General features: G+C 41.9%; 1 protein-coding gene across 3 annotated transcripts in view; it reads right to left on the reverse strand.

The window, feature by feature from the left end:
* LOC129861086 (poly(rC)-binding protein 4-like) overlaps positions 1–16289 on the reverse strand; it is a 60795-nt gene extending 44506 nt beyond the window's left edge. For 2 of the 3 annotated variants that reach the window (XM_055932192.1, XM_055932193.1), the window contains exon 1: positions 15829–16289. The gene's annotated coding sequence lies outside the window, so the exon portion shown is untranslated. The remainder of the gene's footprint in view (positions 1–15828) is intronic. The other variant, XM_055932194.1, reaches the window with a different exon arrangement.
* Positions 16290–21746: the final 5457 nt, after the last annotated feature.

Genomic DNA, 21746 nt, shown 5'->3' on the forward strand with positions numbered 1-21746 from the left:
TGCTGCCACCCCTGTGCTTCTGAGGTTGGGATGATGTTCTTCGGCTTGCAAGCCTCCCCCTTTTTCCTCCAAACATAACGATGGTCATTATGGCCAAACAGTTCTATTTTTGTTTCATCAGACCAGAGGACATTTCTCCAAAAAGTACGATCTTTGTCCCCATGTGCAAACCATAGTCTGGCTTTTTATGGTGGTTTTGGAGCAGTAGCATCTTCCTTGTCGATATAGGACTAGTTTTCCTGACTAGTTTTACTTTTGAGATACTTTTGAGATATATAGATACTTTTGTACCCATTTCCTCCAGCATCTTCACAGGGTCCTTTGCTGTTGTTCTGGGATTGATTTGCACTTATACAGAATGCGTCTCCTTCCTGAGCGGTATGACGGATGCGTGGTCCCATGGTGTTTATACTTGCGTACTATTGTTTGTACAGATGAACGTGGTACCTTCAGGCGTTTGGAAATTGCTCCCAAGGATGAACCAGACTAGTGGAGGTCTTGGCTGATTTCTTTAGATTTTCCCATGATGTCAAGCAAAGAGGCACTGAGTTTTAAGGTAGGTCTTGAAATACATCCACATGTCTACATCCACAGGTACACCTCCAATTGACCCTATCAGAAGCTTCTAAAGCCATGACATAATTTTCTGGAATTTTCCAAGCTGTTTAAAGGCACAGTCAACTTAGTGTATGTAAACTTCTGACCCACTGGAATTTAGATACAGTGAAATAATGTCCTAACCAACCTGCCAAAACTATTGTTTGTTAACAAGAAATGTGTGGAGTGGTTGAAAAACAAGTTTTAATCACTCCAACCTAAGTGTATATAAACTTCCGACTTCAACTGTACATGATAACACACCCGCACCACCACCACACGCACAAACACACAAAGGGAGAGGGTGTCCACTTTTAACAAGGGAGAGGATAAGCTTTGATCACAAGGTCCTCAGCTGTTGAGATGTTAGAAGGGAAAAAGTCATCTAGCGGCCACAGCAACTGCCATAATGCCTTTAGTACTGCAGATAAGCAGCACTAGGGCTGGAAGGGATAAATTCTATTTCAATCCCATTTCAGTCATTTCAAGGGATTAATTGAAAATAACCCAATTTCAATGAACCTCTAGAGTTAACTGAACTGACAGAATTAATCCAGAAACTGAAGATGAATTACTGAATAAAAGCACAACTAGTGAGTTAATGTAAAAATAAATAAAAAATAAACATTGCCATTGTTAGAGCAAGAACATTAAATATATTCATAATTCATGTCTTAAATTATGTAGTACTGCCAACGCTATTTCCGAGGGTCAGAGAGACCTCGGCACCACATTAACCAACAGAAATGTATTCGTCTCCCTATTTTATAGAGAGAGCAGAGCACCCAACCCAACCAGCTTCTCTTCAGCAAACAACAGTGGTCAGACAGACACTTAGGTTCTAATGGCACCACTCGTCCACTCCAAACTCTAATGAGGTCTATAGGGAACACGCTTCCTCCATTTCCTCTGACATCATTCATACCCCATCAAAATGCCCGGCCTGTCTTTGTGTTGCAGTAGGGTCCAAACATGAGGGAAAGGGTAAAGGCTCTAATTATGAAGGAGAGACGGGGTAATCAAAAGCCTAACGATAAAAGGGGAGTTCATTCAGACAGGGTTGACTTTTGGAACAGATAATCCGCCACACAAAGTGAGGATGGTGATGATTTGATGTTGTTTTTGGCTATATTTTCATAGGTACAATTGGGTACCATAGGTACACACTGAAAGTGATGGAATTGAACCTTAAAGGTACAACCCAGTCTTTGGCTACAACCCAACAGGTTGTCCAGATCCTGATCCACCATTTGGTAAACACAAGTCAAAATAACCTATTTCACACAACCAAACCTTATTTGATATTTACTGTGTCAGCAGCATGTCTGTAGCTGCAGCTGTACACAGCCTTCAGCGATGTCAGGGCCATGCCCAGACATATTCAGAATAATTGTAGGAATACGTACTTAAGCAACCGGCTGGAATGGGTCAAATCGAATGCGTATGTAAAACTGAGGCCAGTCTCTTTTAACCTTTTACTGCAGTGGGCTAAATCAGGGTCATACAGTGTCGAGGGATGGCAGGACAGCTGCTTTTATCTGTCACATCTTTGATGTGTGCTCCAAGTAGTCTTAAACAAATATACTTTGAAACAAAAGTATACAGCTCACACACATGGTTATGGACTTAAAAGAAGAAGACTTCTGTACCATGTCAGATATATAATGGAAATTTATTCAATTTTGAGTTTGCATGCAAATATTACACTTTATATACATCACAGAAGATTGAAATATAACAAAATAGTTTGACATAGAATCACCGGATTTTTGGCATTAAAATAAATAACTAATGTTAATTAATTATGAAAAATATGATTATATATAACTAGATTTTTTTACCAGGTAAGTTGATAAGAACACATTCTCATGTAAAGCAACAACTGGGGAATAGTTACAGGGGAGATGAATGAACCAATTGGAAGCTGGGGATGATTAGATGGCCATGATGGTATGAAGGTCAGATTGGGAATTTTGCCAGTACACCGGGGTTAACACCCCTACTCTTACGATAAGTACCTAGGTGTCTGGTTAGACTGTAAACTCTCCTTCCAGACTCACATCAAACATCTCCAATCCAAAGTTAAATCTAGAATCGGCTTCCTATTCCGCAACAAAGCATCCTTCACTCATGCTGCCAAACATACCCTTGTAAAACTGACCATCCTACCAATCCTCGACTTCGGTGATGTCATTTACAAAATAGCCTCCAAAACCCTACTCAATAAATTGGATGCAGTCTATCACAGTGCCATCCGTTTTGTCACCAAAGCCCCATATACTACCCACCACTGCGACCTGTACGCTCTCGTTGGCTGGCCCTCGCTTCACACTCGTCGCCAAACCCACTGGCTCCAGGTCATCTACAAGACCCTGCTAGGTAAAGTCCCCCCTTATCTCAGCTCGCTGGTCACCATAGCAACGCCCACCCGTAGCACGCGCTCCAGCAGGTATATCTCTCTGGTCACCCCCAAAACCAATTCTTCCTTTGGCCGCCTCTCCTTCCAGTTCTCTGCTGCCAATGACTGGAACGAACTACAAAAATCTCTGAAACTGGAAACACTTATCTCCCTCACTAGCTTTAAGCACCAGCTGTCAGAGCAGCTCATAGATTACTGCACCTGTACATAGCCCATCTATAATTTAGCCCAAACAACTACCTCTCTACCTACTGTATTTATTTATTTTGCTCCTTTGCACCCCATTATTTCTATCTCTACTTTGCACCTTCTTCCACTGCAAACCAACCATTCCAGTGTTATTTTTTTACTTGCTATATTGTATTTACTTCGCCACCATGGCCTTTTTATATTTTTATTTATTTATATATATATTTTGTTTGCCTTCACCTCCGTTATCTCACCTCACTTGCTCATATTGTATATAGACTTATTTTTCACTGTATTATTGACTGTGTGTTTGTTTTACTCCATGTGTAACTATGTGTTGTTGTATGTGTCGAACTGCTTTGCTTTATCTTGGCCAGGTCGCAATTGTAAATGAGAACGTGTTCTCAATTTGCCTACCTGGTTAAATAAAGGTGAAATAAAAAAATAAAAAAATAAAATAAAAAGTGCCATGAGATCTTTAGTGACCACAGAGAGTCAGGACAACCGTTTAACATCTCATCCGAAAGACGGCACTCTACACAGAGCAATGTCCCCAATCACTGCCCTGGGGCATTGCCTCCAACTGGCCCCCCAACACCACTTCTAGCAGCATCTGGTCCCCCACCTAGGGACCAACCAGGACCAACCCTGCTTAGCTTCAACAGCAACAGCAAGCCAGCAGTGGGATGCAGGATGGTATGCTGCTGGCAAATAACATTAATAACGTTCCACCCATGAGGCCACTATGACATTTGACTGCAGGAAAGGGCTAGTAGTTATTTAAGTTTGCTTCGTATTACCAATATACTGTTAGCCCCTATGAAAACTGTGAAGCTTTTTCAGCAAAGTGGAATATAAGTCTATCCTCTAGAAATAAACACTCAGTTGAGTTCTAAACTTAAAGACATTAGAGACATTTAGTTCACCCTCAAGGATGAAAAGGTTACTTGAGCATGGCTGCTTTTGACTTTCTCTCCACAGAGGGGGGAGAGAGAGAGAAAGAGAGCGAGCGAGATAGAGAGACACGAGGCTGCAAAGAAACAAGAGGCTTGAAATTAAAGACCAGTGTTAGATCTCTCAGCATCTCTGTCTCCTTCTCTGTCACTTAGACCCCTGTTTTATCTCTCAGAGTCTCTGTCACTTCTAACTGGAGGGGTCAAGCCTCGGCACAGGGGGGACTTCCTTCTTCCATCCTTCCCTCTGTATCAGATCCAGCATTAATCTGGAACTGTGTCTGTCTGCCTGCCCAGCCAAACCCAAACCCCTAGAGAGGGTTACAAGACCCCTGACTGTCTCCTACTTTAGCCAGTTTACTGGCGCAGAGAGGAGTCCAGCAGCCCTGCCCTGGTACACTGCTGGCTGGCCACCTTAGCCATATGATCCTTAGCTCACTGTGTGCTCTTACTGAAGCAGTATATTTAACATGTCATCTGAGTTCATTCTCAGGCAAGTGAAGTCAGTGAACATGTTCTCCTGTAGCAGAATCAACAGGGGATATGGGATTGATAAAAAGGTGCTATCTATCGGCTGTCCCTGTAGGAGAACCCTTTGAAGAACTCCCTTTGGTTCCAGGTAGAACCCTTTTGGGTTCCATGTAGAACCCTTTCCACAGAGGGTTCTACAATAAACCCAAAAGAATCCAACCTGGAACCAAAAAGGGTTCTCCTACGGGGACAGCCGAAGAACCCTTTTGGACCCTTTTTTTCTAAGAGCGCAGGGAATCAATGAGGGGAAAGGATGCATTATGGCAACTGGTAGAGATATCAATCCATCTCCACTCTTTTGAAAGACATCATCTCCTTAGAAACACATCAGATGAGATGAAGCTGGAGAGGAGAGAGTGACACCCCTTTGACACTATCATTAGAAGGGTTTGTTTGAGCTTGATAAGTATTATTAGTGAGTTGGGTTGACAACTGATGCCATAAAGTCAGTATGACACTATGTCATTACATTAAATGACAGTTGTCTCTGGTTGTCAGTCTGGTGCAGTCCTGTCAGCCATTAATCCATGCTAGCTCATGCATGTGAAACGAATTCGTCATTTGCTAGCAATTAACTGTCTGGTTGACATTCACAATATCAAACGTCTCCGGTGATCACGTGATGACGCCACTCGTAAGGTATTTGCTTTCATGGCGTGTCCGATGTCAATATTAAGGAAACCATAGTTTCTCTCATTAAAGCATGAGAAAAGAGAACAACAGAAGGCAAACATCCAGATTGCTATTGATCATTAGAGAGGGCACGTTTCTGTGTTGTCAGCCCTTAGCTCTGAGTGGCTGCTTGTTCCAGACACACAGCAACACAGTGTCAGAGGCTGCAATTATGCTAGCTTTGGTTGTAGTGGGGACAGCAGTGGCAGTGCAGATGATCTCTACACTGTAGTCATCTAGGATGCTTCAGTTCTGCTCTAATGCAAACTCATCTTTTGAGAATCAGAGATCACTTCGGATGGCTTAAAAAATAGGGTAATCCTTAACTGGTTTAAAAAAAAACGCTGATACAGCTGGATTCTGATTTGGGAAAACGGGTTCCTATCTACTAATCAATAGTTCAACGCTAGCCTTCACTTCCAATGGCACATCTCCTATTAGAGGGCTTGTGTTTGCACCATACATATTTCTGAATACACTTTGGCATCGTACTGAATACACTTTGGCAAGGTATTAACTCAAGCATTTATCCCACTGGACGAAGGCCATTCTCTATTTCTTCAAAATGACATTCCCCCTCTTCATCTGCTCTTTCATCCTTTCTTCCCTCCTCCCTTCCTCCTTCCTCCCATCCTCCGATCCAGAGCATGAGTCAGAGAATCTGACATCTCACTGGAGAGCAGTCAGGAGAGGAGAGAGAAGAGAGAGAGAGAGAGAAAAAGAGAACGAGAGAAAGAGAACGAGAGAGACAAAGAGAACGAGAGAAAGAGAGTGAGACAGAGAGATATATAGAGAGAGCGAGACAGAGGGGAGGAGACACAGAGACAGGGAGAGACATACACAAAGACAGAGAGGCAGATCAATAGTTTCCAGAAAAAAAGAAGTCAAGAATATGAGAAGCTTGAACTGTGAAGTATGAATAGATTAACTGATCGTCAGATGGACTTTCAGTGTGGACTGACTTTTCCAGCACAGTAGACCTATAACATATGCTTCAGAACTTTGATTTAATTTGATAGATAGCTTTCAGCGTATATGTTGTTCTGAAATGTAACACAACAATTTGCCCAGAGAGGCCCAAAACAGCCAGCGAGAGATCAACTTACTTTGTAAAAGGCCAAACAATACTAAAATACCTTCACATTAAATAGAATGGAATGGCATTCGGCGCCACATACTGTACATTCTAAACCTCTGCCCTCATTCAAAGTAACCTTGCATCATATTGACACTGGCATTACACCCCTCATTGGTAAAACACACTTTGCCTCAGTTTGCCAAGCAAGTGTTTGTCTGAGAATGGCATACGTACACCAAAAACCACCATTTGCGGTGGGATGAAACACAACGGGTTATTATTACATAAGCTTCAAAACAAACGGAGCACAAATCCAAAAATAGTGCAGTCCATGTTAAATATTTCAGGCGCTCAGCAGCTGAGGATGGGGGGGAGATAAAAAGCTCCACCCCACCCGCCGATGCAAAACCACGCGCTGATGGAGATGGCCGGTTGAAAGAGAAACCTTCACTGCCTTGTAGACTGTCTCCACAGAGAAAAGCGGATTACTGCCACTAAGACTCATGCCCTTCATATATACACACTACTCCATCCCCATCACTTACTTTTGAAGTGCTGTGGTGTGTATTGTAGCAGTTTAGCCCCCTCACTGTGGGCCTATGCACTGCTTGTAAGTCCATCTACATAATAGTGTCTGCTGACTAATTTAAAATTGTAAAATACTGCCCTGTATAAACCATCCTCATGGTATTGGAATTCAATCATTAAGTTGGAATTTAATTCAACTTAAGTAGCAGAAGCAGTAGTAGTAGTAGAAGTAGTAGTAGAAGCAGTAGTAGAAGTAGTAGTAGTAGCAGCAGTAGTAGTAGTAGCAGCAGCAACAGTAGCAGCAGCAGTAGTAGTAGCAGCAGCAGTAGCAGCAGCAGTAGTAGTATTAGCAGAAGTAGTAGTATTAGCAGCAGTAGTAGAATTAGCAGCAGTAGTAGTAGTAGCAGCAGCAGTAGTAGTAGTAGCAGCAGCAGTAGTAGTAGTAGTAGCAGCAGCAGTAGTAGTAGCAGCAGCAGTAGTAGTAGCAGCAGTAGTAGTATTAGCAGCAGTAGTAGTATTAGCAGCAGTAGTAGTATTAGCAGCAGTAGTAGTAGCAGCAGCAGCAGTAGTATTAGTATTAGTAGTAGTAGTAGCAGCAGCAGTAGTAGTATTAACAGCAGTAGTAGTAGTATTAGCAGCAGTAGTAGTAGTATTAGCAGCAGTAGTAGTTGTATTAGCAGCAGTAGTAGTATTAGCAGTAGCAGTAGTAGTGTTAGCAGTAGCAGTAGTAGTATTAGCAGCAGTAGTAGTAGCAGCAGTAGTAGTAGTAGCAGTAGTAGTAGCAGCAGCAGTAGTAGTATTAGCAGCAGCAGTAGTAGTAGCAGCAGCAGTAGTAGTATTAGCAGCAGCAGTAGTAGTATTAGCAGCAGCAGCAGTAGAGGTACTGGCAGCAGCAGTAGTAGTAGTAGTATTAGCAGCAGTAGTAGTAGTAGTATTAGCAGCAGTAGTAGTATTAGCAGTAGCAGTAGTAGTAGTAGCAGCAGTAGTAGTAGTATTAGCAGCAGCAGTAGTAGTATTAGCAGCAGCAGTAGTAGTAGTAGTAGTAGTAGTAGTAGTAGTAGTAGTAGTAGTAGTAGTAGTAGTAGTAGTAGTAGTAGTAGCAGCAGTAGCAGCATCAGTAGTAGTACTGGCAGCAGCAGTAGTAGTAGTAGTAGTAGCAGCAGCAGTAGCAGCAGCAGTAGTATTAGCAGCAGTAGTAGTAGTAGTAGCAGCAGTAGTAGTATTAGCAGCAGTAGTAGTAGTAGTAGCAGCAGTAGTATTAGCAGTAGTAGTATTAGCAGTAGTAGCAGTAGTAGCAGCAGTAGTAGTAGTAGTAGCAGCAGCAGTAGTAGTAGCAGCAGCAGTAGTAGTATTAGCAGCAGCAGTAGTAGTATTAGCAGCAGCAGTAGTAGTATTAGCAGCAGCAGCAGCAGTAGTAGTATTAGCAGTAGTAGTAGTAGTAGTAGCAGCAGTAGCAGCAGTAGTAGTATTAGCAGCAGCAGTAGTAGTATTAGCAGCAGTAGTAGTAGTAGTAGTAGCAGCAGCAGCAGCAGCAGTAGTAGTACTGGCAGCAGCAGTAGTAGTATTAGCAGCAGTAGTAGTAGCAGTAGTAGTATTAGCAGCAGCAGCAGCAGTAGTAGTACTGGCAGCAGCAGTAGTAGTATTAGCAGCAGCAGTAGTAGTAGCAGCAGTAGTAGTAGTAGTAGTAGTAGTAGTAGTAGTAGTAGCAGCAGCAGTAGTAGCAGCAGCAGTAGTAGTAGTAGTAGCAGTAGTAGTAGTATTAGCAGCAGCAGTAGTATTAGCAGTAGTAGTAGTAGTATTAGCAGCAGTAGTAGTAGTATTAGCAGCAGTAGTAGTAGCATCAGTAGTAGTATTAGCAGCAGTAGTAGTAGTAGTAGCAGCAGTAGCAGCAGCAGCAGTAGTAGTATTAGCAGCAGCAGTAGTAGTAGCAGCAGCAGTAGTAGTATTAGCAGCAGTAGTAGTAGTAGTATTAGCAGCAGCAGTATTTGCAGCAGCAGTAGTAGTATTAGCAGCAGCAGCAGTAGTAGTAGCAGCAGCAGTAGTAGTATTAGCAGCAGCAGTAGTAGTATTAGCAGCAGCAGTAGTAGTATTAGCAGCAGCAGCAGCAGTAGTAGTATTAGCAGTAGTAGTAGTAGTAGTAGCAGCAGTAGCAGCAGTAGTAGTATTAGCAGCAGCAGTAGTAGTATTAGCAGCAGTAGTAGTAGTAGTAGTAGCAGCAGCAGCAGCAGCAGTAGTAGTACTGGCAGCAGCAGTAGTAGTATTAGCAGCAGTAGTAGTAGCAGTAGTAGTATTAGCAGCAGCAGCAGCAGTAGTAGTACTGGCAGCAGCAGTAGTAGTATTAGCAGCAGCAGTAGTAGTAGCAGCAGTAGTAGTAGTAGTAGTAGTAGTAGTAGTAGTAGTAGCAGCAGCAGTAGTAGCAGCAGCAGTAGTAGTAGTAGTAGCAGTAGTAGTAGTATTAGCAGCAGCAGTAGTATTAGCAGTAGTAGTAGTAGTATTAGCAGCAGTAGTAGTAGTATTAGCAGCAGTAGTAGTAGCATCAGTAGTAGTATTAGCAGCAGTAGTAGTAGTAGTAGCAGCAGTAGCAGCAGCAGCAGTAGTAGTATTAGCAGCAGCAGTAGTAGTAGCAGCAGCAGTAGTAGTATTAGCAGCAGTAGTAGTAGTAGTATTAGCAGCAGCAGTATTTGCAGCAGCAGTAGTAGTATTAGCAGCAGCAGTAGTAGTAGCAGCAGCAGTAGTAGTAGTATTAGCAGCAGCAGTAGTAGTATTAGCAGCAGCAGCAGCAGTAGTATTAGCAGCAGCAGTAGTAGTAGCAGCAGCAGTAGTAGTATTAGCAGCAGTAGTAGTAGTAGTATTAGCAGCAGCAGTATTTGCAGCAGCAGTAGTAGTATTAGCAGCAGCAGTAGTAGTAGCAGCAGCAGTAGTAGTAGTATTAGCAGCAGCAGTAGTAGTATTAGCAGCAGCAGCAGCAGCAGTAGTAGTAGTAGTAGTATTAGCAGCAGCAGCAGTAGTAGTAGTAGTAGTAGTATTAGCAGCAGTAGTAGTAGTAGTATTAGCAGCAGCAGTATTTGCAGCAGCAGTAGTAGTATTAGCAGCAGCAGTAGTAGTAGCAGCAGCAGTAGTAGTAGTATTAGCAGCAGCAGTAGTAGTAGTATTAGCAGCAGCAGTAGTAGTATTAGCAGCAGCAGCAGCAGCAGTAGTAGTAGTAGTAGTATTAACAGCAGCAGCAGTAGTAGTAGTAGTAGTAGTATTAGCAGCAGCAGTAGTAGTATTAGCAGCAGCAGTAATAGTAGCAGCAGCAGTAGACGACCATGGCCGTAACCTCACCGAGAGTCTCACGAGGAGTTGGATATGCAAAAAACACATTTCCAATTCACACGTGCGTATAATAAGTATTTCTACACGTGGGAAATAGGACAAATATACGCACCCACTTAATTATTATTATCACAAGTAGTAGTAGTAAAACAATCTGTGATTTATTTGACCAAAGAACTACTCTGTAAATACCGCAGAGCAGGTTTGTAACAGTCCTGACCTGTTTTATGTTGTTTTTTATGTGTTTATGGTCAGGGCATGTGTTTTGGGTGGGCAGTCTATGTTATCTGTTTCTATGTTGGTTTCGGTGTGCCTGGTATGGCTCTTGATTAGAGGCAGGTGGTTTGCATTTTCCTCTAATCAAGAGTCATATTTAGGTAGGGCATTATCACTGTGTGTTTGTGGGTGATTGTCTCCTGTGATGTCTATCGTGTTGTCGATGTTTTTTCACATTTGGAGCTGTTTTGCTGTTCGTTCGTTTTGATGTTCGTTCCTGTTCGTGAGTTTACGTTCCAGTTATGTAAGTTTATGTTCAGGTTTTCGTTCTACGTCGTTTTGTTATTTTGTAGTTTGAAAGTGTTTTGTTTAGTTTTCGTGTTACCATCTTCATCATTGTAATTTATAATAAAGATGGCATATTTCCCTGAACCCGCATTTTGGTCAGAAGATCCTTCTCTCCTCACCTCATCTGAGGATGAGGAGAGCGACAGCTCTAACAAGGTTAGATTGAATTGAGCCCTTAGTGCATCTACAGAGGAGTGATGGGGTTTGGCTGTGCAGGGTGAGGAGCCTAGCAGAGACACATTAAATACAGGAAAGTGTTGTCATGGGAAACTCCCATCGGCTATGTCAGCTATTCGGGTTCATACCTGGGATAGTGAAGGGAGCAAGACTTTCACGTTGCATTTCGCAAAGACTAACTCCTCATAGCCAAACAAGATGGTCTAAACATTTAGTTGCCTTTATTGTGCACTGCTCAAGCCTTATGACAAACAGTTCACATATCAATGCATTGTGAATCAGTAGTATTTCATAGTGGAGCTCTTAAACAAGGCTCACACATCTTGTCAAAATATGTGATAAAGAAATCAGTACTTGCAACACAAAATCTATTTCCATTGACGATGCTGTGTGTGTGGGAGGAATTGGAGTCTACACCTAGTATACACAACATTAAGAACATCTTCCTAATATTGTGTTCCACACTAACAAACACAGGTAAATGGACTTACTGTAAATACAGGTTAATTGCTACAAGGGTTTTTGCCTCAAATACACAGAGAAAAAATTATGTGTAATATGAAAACCCCTGTGACAACAAATAATACAAGACTGAACATAACTGACTGTAACTATTCATGTTCTGCTGTCACGTCAACAGGGTCGAACCTTTATATTTTAATACAAGTCAACAATCTGGACATAATGAGGGCTAGAACAATAAAATACAATTGATTATAAACTGGGTGGTTCGAGCCCTGAATGCTGATTGGCTGACAGCTGTTGTATATCAGACCGTATGCCACGGGTATGACAAAACATTTATTTTACTGCTCTAATTACGTTTGTAACCAGTTTATAATAGCAATAAGGCACCTCAGGGGTTTGTGGTATATGGCCAATATACCATGGCTAAGGGCTGTATCCAGGCAGTCCGCGTTCCGTCGTGCAAAAAGAACAGTCATTAGCCGTGGTATATTGGCATATACCACACCCCTTCGTGCCTTATTGCTTAAATTGAATCTTTGAATAAAATCTGTATGACTCAGTTTAGCTTGTATCCCTTTCACCTAATAAGCCTGCATCCTTAAAAACAAATCTCCTCAAGACCTACACATCCCTTCTCCTCCTTTTCTGAAACACTATTAAAGAGATTCTCTGGAAGAAAACAGTCTCCTTAAAACTAGGGATTTCGTGTCTTATTGAGGAAAAACAGTAATTCTTCTCAAAGATTATCCATGTATGAACTACACATTGACACATCCAGCCCAAAGCGGGAGGTTTAAAAAGTACTTTCTTAGTCACCAAGCACCGGAGCATGTCTTTAACCAGTCACCATACAGATGGCCATGGTCTGCAGCTTACGATAATTAAGCAGAGTTACTGTCTACTGTACTGTATAGCATTACAGAGACCATGATGACTTCATTCCCATTTACTAGGACAGTACTTTTTCTCCCGGACGGTGCAGGCAGGGCCTGGTTGTAAATGAGGAAGGGTATTAGCAATTCCCAGCCTTTGGAGAAGCATGTGTCAGGCCTAGAGTCTGTTATTTATGAGTCCTCTCAACCCTCAGCCCTTCCTCTGCTGCTGCTGCAGAGATGCTGCTTGGGATTCATTATTGAAGAGGCCCTTCCACTCCTTATTAGATCTTTGATTTTTGGAGTGCATTAAGGAATTACATTCAGACTGAGAGCGTCAGCCATGGCTGATGGTCTCTCTCCCTCTCTGAGTGAGTAGTGAGCCTCCGTCTCTCTCAATTTCAGAAACAGACAGACAGACATACAGGCACGGAAAACATTTTCCTTCTCTCTGTCTTTCTCTCTCCCTCCCACTCACAAACAAACACACGCACGCATGCACGTACACAGACACACACACACAGTTCTGTCCTTTATTGATCCTCACGATCTGCCAGGGAGAGTCTGGCTCACGTATCTCTATGGGGGTATTCTATCCTATCCTCATATTCCCTCAATGAACAAACATCCCTGACAGAGAATGATTTAAATCAGGAGCTAATACTGTGTTTTCTGTGTTGGCACACTATGTAAGCATGCATTAATACCAGGTCACTCAAAAATGAGGATCTAAACCTCAAGAGATCTCCTGGTAGAATAAGATCATGTTAAAAACTCAGCTTGCAGAAAGATGAGATAAGGTAGATAGAGGAAGGTAATCCAGATGACTGATATAGGATCATTGATATGCATGATTTATTTCTCTCATCATACAGGTTTCCAGCAGTGTAGGATTTACCAAGCTGAAAACAGACACAAAAACAGAATACAGGAAGCTCTGTTCATCTCCAATTGCACCAGGAAGTGTTGGTTTGTACTAAGCTTTCTCTAATCATCCACATGTGGATGTTATTTCATTGACCTCATTGTCCTGGAAAGTCCATGGTGATTGACTCACAGAAATCCAATGGTTCCTTTTGTGCTATGATTGGCCTAACTTACTAGGTGTGGACGTCCTTGATACATCTGGTAAACACACACAGAATGTCATAGAAAAATAAATCATCAACATTTTAGAGGACTTTGAACAGTATTAAATATCCTGTTTGTGAGCAGCCTCAGTATGAGATCCAAACCTCTAATGCCAACGTCAAGCTGATTTTTGATATTGGTAGCAGCATTGCAGCATTTTAACAAAGGCCAGATTATAAATATAAGTGAATGCTCAAATATCACTAAAACATTTTCAATTCTAACTAGGGATTTTGTACACGCCTGACTGTGACTGTTCACTGTAAAGCTTCTGCTGGATTACAATTCTCCTAAATGGAAAAAGATTGAAGAAGGTTGAGAAGCAGTGAGCCTACAGCGCAAAGAAAAAAATGATGGTCCACACACACACACACACACACACACACACACACACACACACACACACACACACACACACACACACACACACACACACACACACACACACACACACACACACACACACACAATGTAACAATACTGTCCTGTGTATTTCAGAGAATCCACTACATCAGAATTGCTGATTAAAATATATGCTTGGTAGAAAACAATTGCATGAGTCAAATGATAAGTGTTTTTGGTAGCTTGTTCTGTACACAACAACCCTGTTTGTTACCCCTAGTTGTACCTAGTTAGGCAATACAAAAAACTATTGCCATTCTCTCTCTGCTTAGGAGAATGCCAAGAGTGTGCAAAGCTGTCATCAAGGCAAAGGGTGGCGACTGAAGAATCTCAAATATAAAATATATTTTGATTTGTTTAACACTTTTTTGGTTACTACATGATTCCATGTTATTTCATAGATTTGATGTCTTCACTATTATTTGATTTCTTCACACTTCACTATTATTCACATTTATTCTACAATGTAGAAAATAGTCTAACTAAAGAAAACCCATAGAATGAGTAGGTGTGTCCAAACTTTTGACTGGTACTTTATAAACGTAACATGCAACAATATCAATGATTTTACTGAGTTACAGTTCATGTAAGGAAATCAGTCAATTGAAATAAATAAATTAGGCCCTAATCTATGGATGTTACATGACTGTAAATGGGCACAGCTATGAGTGGCCTGAGAAGGCATAGGCCCACCCACATGGAAACAAGGCCCACCCACTGGGGAGCCAGGCCCAGCCAATCAGAATTTTGTTTTTTTATTACAGACAGAAATACTCATCAGTTCCATCAGCTGTCCAGGTGGCTGGTCTCAGACAATCCCGCAGGTGAAGAAGCCAGATGTGGAGGTCCTGGGCTGGTGTGTTTATACGTGGTCTACTGTTGTGAGGCCGGTTGGACATACTGACAAATTCTCTAAAACAACGTTGGAGGCGGCTTATAGTAGAGAAATTAACATTCAATTCTCTGGCATCAGCTCTGGTGGACATTCCTGCAGTCAGCATGCCAACTGCAAGCTTCCTCAAAACTTGTGGCATTTTATTGTGTGACAAAACTGCACATTTTAGAGTGGCCTTTTATTGTCCGCAGCACAAGATGCACCTGTGTAATGATCATGCTGTTTAATCAGCTTCTTGATATGCCCCACATGTCAGGGGGATGGATTATCTTGGCAAAGGAGAAATGCTCACTAACAGGGATGTAAACAAATTTGTCCACTAAATTTGAGAGAAATAATATTTTTGTGCATATGGAAAATTTATGGGATGTTTCATTTCAGCTCTGAAACATAGGACGAACACTTTACATGTTGCGTTTATCTTTTTGTTCAATATATAAATACATATGTGCCAAAATCTAATTCTGATGGTGTAATCTGGGTCATCTTTCATTATCATAAAGACGTCTATTAACAAGGGGCCAATTGTCTCCTCAATCCCAATAAACTAGCCCACTGTTGTTCATTGAACGCATCTGTCGGGATTGCAGCATATGTCGTGGAGTTCAGCCCAAAAGCATTGTCTTTACATAGCAACAACCATTTCAGGTTTCTTTGAATACTGTGTGTATGCAACACATTATTATCTTAGAAACAATAAAAAAAAGGTGTAATTTTAATGTCTAAAAATGCCTCGACCACATTTATGCTAGACTATAAAAATAAATATAAAAATACCATGATAGTCAGACAAAGAAAGGTGTTCTGTGATTTATTTAATATATTATGTGGTAAGCATAGGCATAGGCTACATGAATGGTCCAATATACACCCCAAGGGAGTTTTCAATCACTAATTTAAATGGTTCAGCATTTGAGAATAGGAAGACACAGCAAGACATTACATGAGAGGTGTTTGAAGTTTAACAAATCACTGCACATTCACCAGAAAAATAACAAGTGACCACTTGAATCAATAATACAAAAATCGTATCTTACCTGATAACATGTAGGGTCGTCAAGATTTCCTCTAAAGTATCCCCATGAATCTTTAAAATCCGAGTTTTGCATCCACATTAGATTCCACAGTGTGCTGATACGGATTCTCCTCCCTGTATCACGCTGAAAGAATAAAACAGGACTGAGTACAAGGCGCCTGTGCGTGAAGAGTGGGACGGCTCGATGGTGCGTGATGCATGCGGCTCAAAACGAATGACAGACTACCCTTCCGGACCGCTATGCTTACCAAGGTGAAGGTTTCACTGTGTACCCTACAGTGCACTCTGGGTAAAAGACTCTGCCCAACTATCTAACCACTACTGACTCCGCTGGCGATCTGTCCCCGGAGCCTGTGTGATGGCTATCCCATGGAACCCCTGCATAAATTCCGCGACATCTCACGCTTCCCGCTGTGCGTCCCATGACCAATCAGGCTTTTCGATTGATGGGACCCTAATTGACTCGCATGTTGAATAGGATGACTTTTAAAATGTGACTGGTCATAAATGACAATAACTGTCACCTTTGAATAGCTTCATATAGCTCCTGGGAAATAATGATTCATACTGTATGTTAATTAAGGCCGTGGAAATTGGGACCAGTGCCCATCAGTTCACAAGGCTTACTTGATGGCTTGCATTCTGTTGATGTAAAAAAGCTTTGGCGGAGTTAAAAATAGTAAAAGGGTTGTGGAGGTCTGTTGTGTGCGGTCCAGAATTATGACTGCGCTATCACACTATTTGCCCTCATATACTGCCATCTAGTGAATGTCTCAGCTATTGTTTTGAAAAATGTCCACGCAGATTGCACTGTAACTTTTATTCTGCTAATACAATAACATTTCATTGCACATTCTTAATTTGCTATGGATCAAGTTAGAGAGTTACTATATGATATGGACTTGAATGATGTTGTTTAATGATGTTTAACTCTGTGGAATGTGATTTCATATCAAATAAAATTGTATTGATCGTGTACACATATTTTGCAGATGTTATCTATCGCAGGTCCAGCTAAATGCTTATGTATCTTGCTCCAACAGTGAAACATACCTATCAAGTAACGTTAGCAATACGAAGCAATACACACAAATCCCCAAAATAAAATTAAGAAATTAAGAAATATCAGAACAAGCAACATCGGAGTCCAAAATAAATAAATACAGAAATATATATTCAAGGGTTTTAATTTGTTTTAAGTTATTTTCTACAGTGTAGAATGATAGTGAATAAATCAAAACTATGAAATAACACAAATAGAATCATGTAGTAACCAAAAAAGTGTTTAAAAAAATCTAAATTAATTTTATATCTGTCAGGACTTCCGCCGAAGTCGGCTTCCCTCCTTGTTCGGGCGGCGTTCGGCGGTCGACGTCACCGGCCTTCTAGCCATCGCCGCTCCATTTTTCATTGTTCCATTTGTTTTGTCTTGTTCCCCGCACACCTGGTGTACATTCCCTAATCAACTGCATATATATATTCCTCTGTTCCCCCCATGTCTTTGTGTGGGATTGTTTTGTTACGTGTTTTGTATTGATGCACCTAGCTGGTTTTTCCCCGGGTACTATGTTTCAACCCGGAGTATGTTTAATTGTTAAACATTTCTTGCTTATTTGTGACTTTGTCGCGCTTTGCACTTTTGCCTTTGGTTGGAGGTTTTTTGGACACTGTTGCGTCGTCTGTTGTTTGCTTCTGCCGAATAAAGTGTCCGCCTGATCACATCTCTCTGCTCTCCTGCACCTGACTTCAACACCAGTAGCGCATTCACTGACAATATCTGAGATTCTTCAAAGTAGCCACCCTTTGCCAGTCTTGAAGGAGTTCCCACTTACGCTGAGCACTTGTTGGCTGGTTTTCCTTCACTCTGCGGTCCCACTCATCCCAAACCATCTCAATTGGGTTGAGGTCGGGTGAATGTGGAGGCCAGGTCATCTGATGCAGCACTTCATTACTCTCCTTGTTCGTCAAATAGCCCTTACACAGCCTGGAGGTGTGTTGGGTCATTGTCTTGTTGAAAAACAAATTATAGTCCCACTAAGCATAAACCAGATGGGATTGCGTATCGTTGCAGAATGCTGTGGTAGCCATGCTGGTTAAGTGTGCCTTGAATTCTAAATAAATAACAGACAGTGTCACCAGCAAAGCACCACCAAAAATCTCACATTTGGACTCATCAGACAAAAGGACAGATTTCCACCAGTCTAATGTCCATTGCTCCTGTTTCTTGGTCCAAACAAGTCTTTTCTTCTTATTGGTGTCCTTTAGTAGTGGTTTCTTTGCAGCAATTCAACCATGAAGGCCTGATTCACGCAGTCTCTTCTGTACAGTTGATGTTTAGATGTGTCTCTACTTGAACTCTGTAAAGCATTTATTTGTGCTGCAATTTCTGAGGCTGGTAACTCTAATGAACTTATCCTCTGCAGCAGAGGTAACTCTTTTATTTTTTTAATTTCACCTTTATTTAACAAGTTAGGCTAGTTGAGAGCAAGTTCTCATTTACAACTGCGACCTGGCCAAGATAAAGCGAAGCAGTGCGACACAAACAACAGCACAGAGTTACACATGGAATAAACACACGTACAGTCAATAATACAATAGATAAGTCTATATACAGTGTGTGCAAATGAGGTAGGATAAGGGAGGTAAGGCAATAAATAGGCCATAGTGGCAAAATAATTACAATATAGCAATTAAACACTGGGATGATAGATGTGTAGAAGATGAGTGTGCAATTAGAGATACTGGGGTGCAAAGGAGCAAAATAAATAACAGTATGGGGATGAGATAGTTGGATGGGCTATTTACAAATGGGCTATGTACAGGTGCAGTGATCTTTGAGCTGCTCTGACAGCTGGTGCTTAAAGCTAGTGAGGGAGATATGAGTCTCCAGCGTCAGTGATTTTTGCAGTTTGTTCCAGTCATGGCAGCAGAGAACTGGAAGGAAAGGTGGCCGAAGGAGGAATTGGCCTTGGGGGGTGACCAGTGAAATATACCTGCTGGAGCGCATGCTACGGGTGGGTGCTGCTATGGTGGCCAGTGAGCTGAGATTACCTAGCAAAGACTTATAGATGACCTGGAGCCAGTGGGTTTGGCGACGAATATGAAGCAAGGGCCAGCCAACGAGAGCATACAGGTCGCAGTGGTGGGTAGTATATGGGGCTTTGGTGACTAAATGGATGGCACTGTGATCGACTGCATCCAATTTGCTGAGTAGTGTTGGAGGGTATTTTGAAAATGACATCACCAAAGTCAAGGATTGGTAGGATAGTCAGTTTTACGAGGGTATGTTTGGCAGCATGAGTGAAGGATGCTTTGTTGCGAAATAGGAAGCCGATTCTAGATTTAATTTTGGATTGGAGATGCTTAATGTGAGTCTGGAAGGAGAGCTTACAGTCTAACCAGACACCTAGGTATTTGTAGTTGTCCACATATTCTAAGTTAGAACCGTCCAGAGTAGTGATGATGGACGGGCGGGCAGGTGTGGGCAGCGATCGGTTGAAGAGCATGCATTTATTTTTACTTGCATTTAAGAGCAGTTGCAGGCCACGGAAGGAGAGTTGTATGGCATTGAAGCTCGTCTCGAGGTTAGTTATCAAAGTGTCCAAAGAAGGGCCAGAAGTATACAGAATGGTTTCGTCTGCATAGAGGTGGATCAGAGAATCACCAGCAGCAAGAGCGACATCATTGATGTATACAGGGAAAGAGTCGGCCCGAGGATTGAACCTTGTTGCACCCCCATAGAGACTGCAAGAGGTCCGGACAACAGGCCTCCGACTTGACATACTGAACTCTGTCTGAGAAGTAGTTGGAGAACTAGGCGAGGCAGTCATTTGAGAAACCAAGGCTGTTGAGTCTGCCGATAAGAATGTGGTGAGTGACAGAGTCGAAAGCCTTGGCCAGGTCGATGAATACAGCTGCACAGTATTGTCTCTTATCGATGGTGAGTCTTCCTTTCCTGTGGCAGTCCTCATGAGAGCCAGTTTCATCATAGTGTTTGAGGGTTTTTGCGACTGCCCTTGAAGAACCTTTCAAAGTTCTTGAAATTATCCGGATTGATTGATCTTCATGTCTTAAAACTATTGATGAACTGTCGTTTCGCTTTGCTCATTTGAGCTGATCTTGGAATAAAATGGACTTTGTCTTTTATCAAATAGAGCTATCTTCTGTATACCACCCCTACCTTGTCACAACACAACTGATTGGTTCAAGCGGATTAAGGAAAGAAATTCCACAAATGAACTTTTAACAAGGTACACCTGTTAATTGAAATGCATTCCAGATGACTATCTCATGAAGCTGGTTGAGAGAATGCCAAGAGTGTGCAAAGCTGTCATCAAGGCAAAGGGTGGCTACTTTGAATAATCTCAAATCTCAAATATATTTTGATTTTTTTAACACTTTTTTGGTTACTACATTATTCCATATTGTTATTTCATAATTGTAATATCTTCACTATTATTCTACAATGTAGAAAATAGTAAAATTAAAGAAAACCTTTGAATGAGTAGGTGTGTCCAAACTTTTGACTGGTACTGTATATACACACCAGACTATGACATTACTCGTTCTGATAACTTATTTTGGAATTTGTGTGTGTGTGTGTGTGTGTGTGTGTGTATGTGTGTGTGTGTGTGTGTGTGTGTGTGTGTGTGTGTGTGTGTGTGTGTGTGTGTGTGTGTGTGTGTGTGTGTGTGTGTGTGTGTGTGTGTGTGTGTGTGTGTGTGTGTGTGTGTGTGTGTGTGTGTGTGTGTGTGTGTGTGTGTGTGTGTGTGTGTGTGTGTGGATGTACATAATGGTGTGTAGACAGTATGCATAGTATATGACTAGGAAAGGTGTGTACAGCAGTAGTTATATGTGATGACCCATTACTAGAATACAGTATATCTCGTCATGGTAACTCTGTGCACTCAAATTGCCATCGATAAAATGCTATTGTGTTCGTTGTCCATAGCTTATGCCTACCCACCGCCACCAAGGAGCACTCTGTTCACAACGTTGACGTCAGCAAACCGCTCACCTACATGTCGCCATTCAGCTGCCATCTGCCCTGTACAGTTGAAACAGGGATTCATCCGTAAAGAGTACACTTCTCCAGCATACCAGTGGCCATCGAAGGTGAGCATTTGCCCACTGAAGTTACGACGCAGAACTGCAGTCAGGTCAAGACCTTGGTGAGGACGACGAGCACGCATATGAGCTTCCCTGAGACGGTTTCTGAGAGTTTGTGAAGAAATTCTTTGGTTGTGCAAACCCACAGATTCGTCAGCTCTCCGGGTGGCTGGTTTCAGACGATTCTGCAAGTGAAGAAGCCAGATGTGGAGGTCCTGGGCTGGCGTGGTTACACGTGGTCTGAGGTTGTAAGGCCAGTTAGACGTACTGCCAAACCTATCTTATGATAGAGAAATGAACATTGCATCTCTGTCAAAAGCTCTGGTGGACATTCCTACAGTCAGCATGCCCATTTAACACTCCCTCAAAACTTGAGACATCTGTGGCATTGTGTTGTGTGACCAAACTGCACATTTTAGAGTGGCCTTTTATTGTCCCCAGCACAAAACGCACCTGTTTGATAATCATGCTGTTTAATCAACTTCTTGGTATGCCGCACCTGTCAGGTGGATGGATTATCTTGGCAAAGGAGAAATGCTCACTAACAGGGATTTAAACAAATTTGTGCACAAAATTTGAGATAAATACGCTTTTTGTGCTTATGGAACATTTCTGGGATCTTTCATTTCAGTTTCATGAAACATGGGACCAACACTTTACATGTTGCGTAGATATTATTGGTCAGTATATGAAGTGGGTAAAACAGTATGTAAACATTATTCAAGTAACCAGTGTACAATGACTATGTACAAAGGGCAGCAGTCTCTAAGAATCAGGGTAGAGTACCGGGTGGTAGTTGTGTAGTAAGAG

Source organism: Salvelinus fontinalis, chromosome 8 (assembly GCF_029448725.1).
Source record: "Salvelinus fontinalis isolate EN_2023a chromosome 8, ASM2944872v1, whole genome shotgun sequence".
In the NCBI taxonomy this organism is placed as follows: domain Eukaryota; kingdom Metazoa; phylum Chordata; class Actinopteri; order Salmoniformes; family Salmonidae; genus Salvelinus; species Salvelinus fontinalis.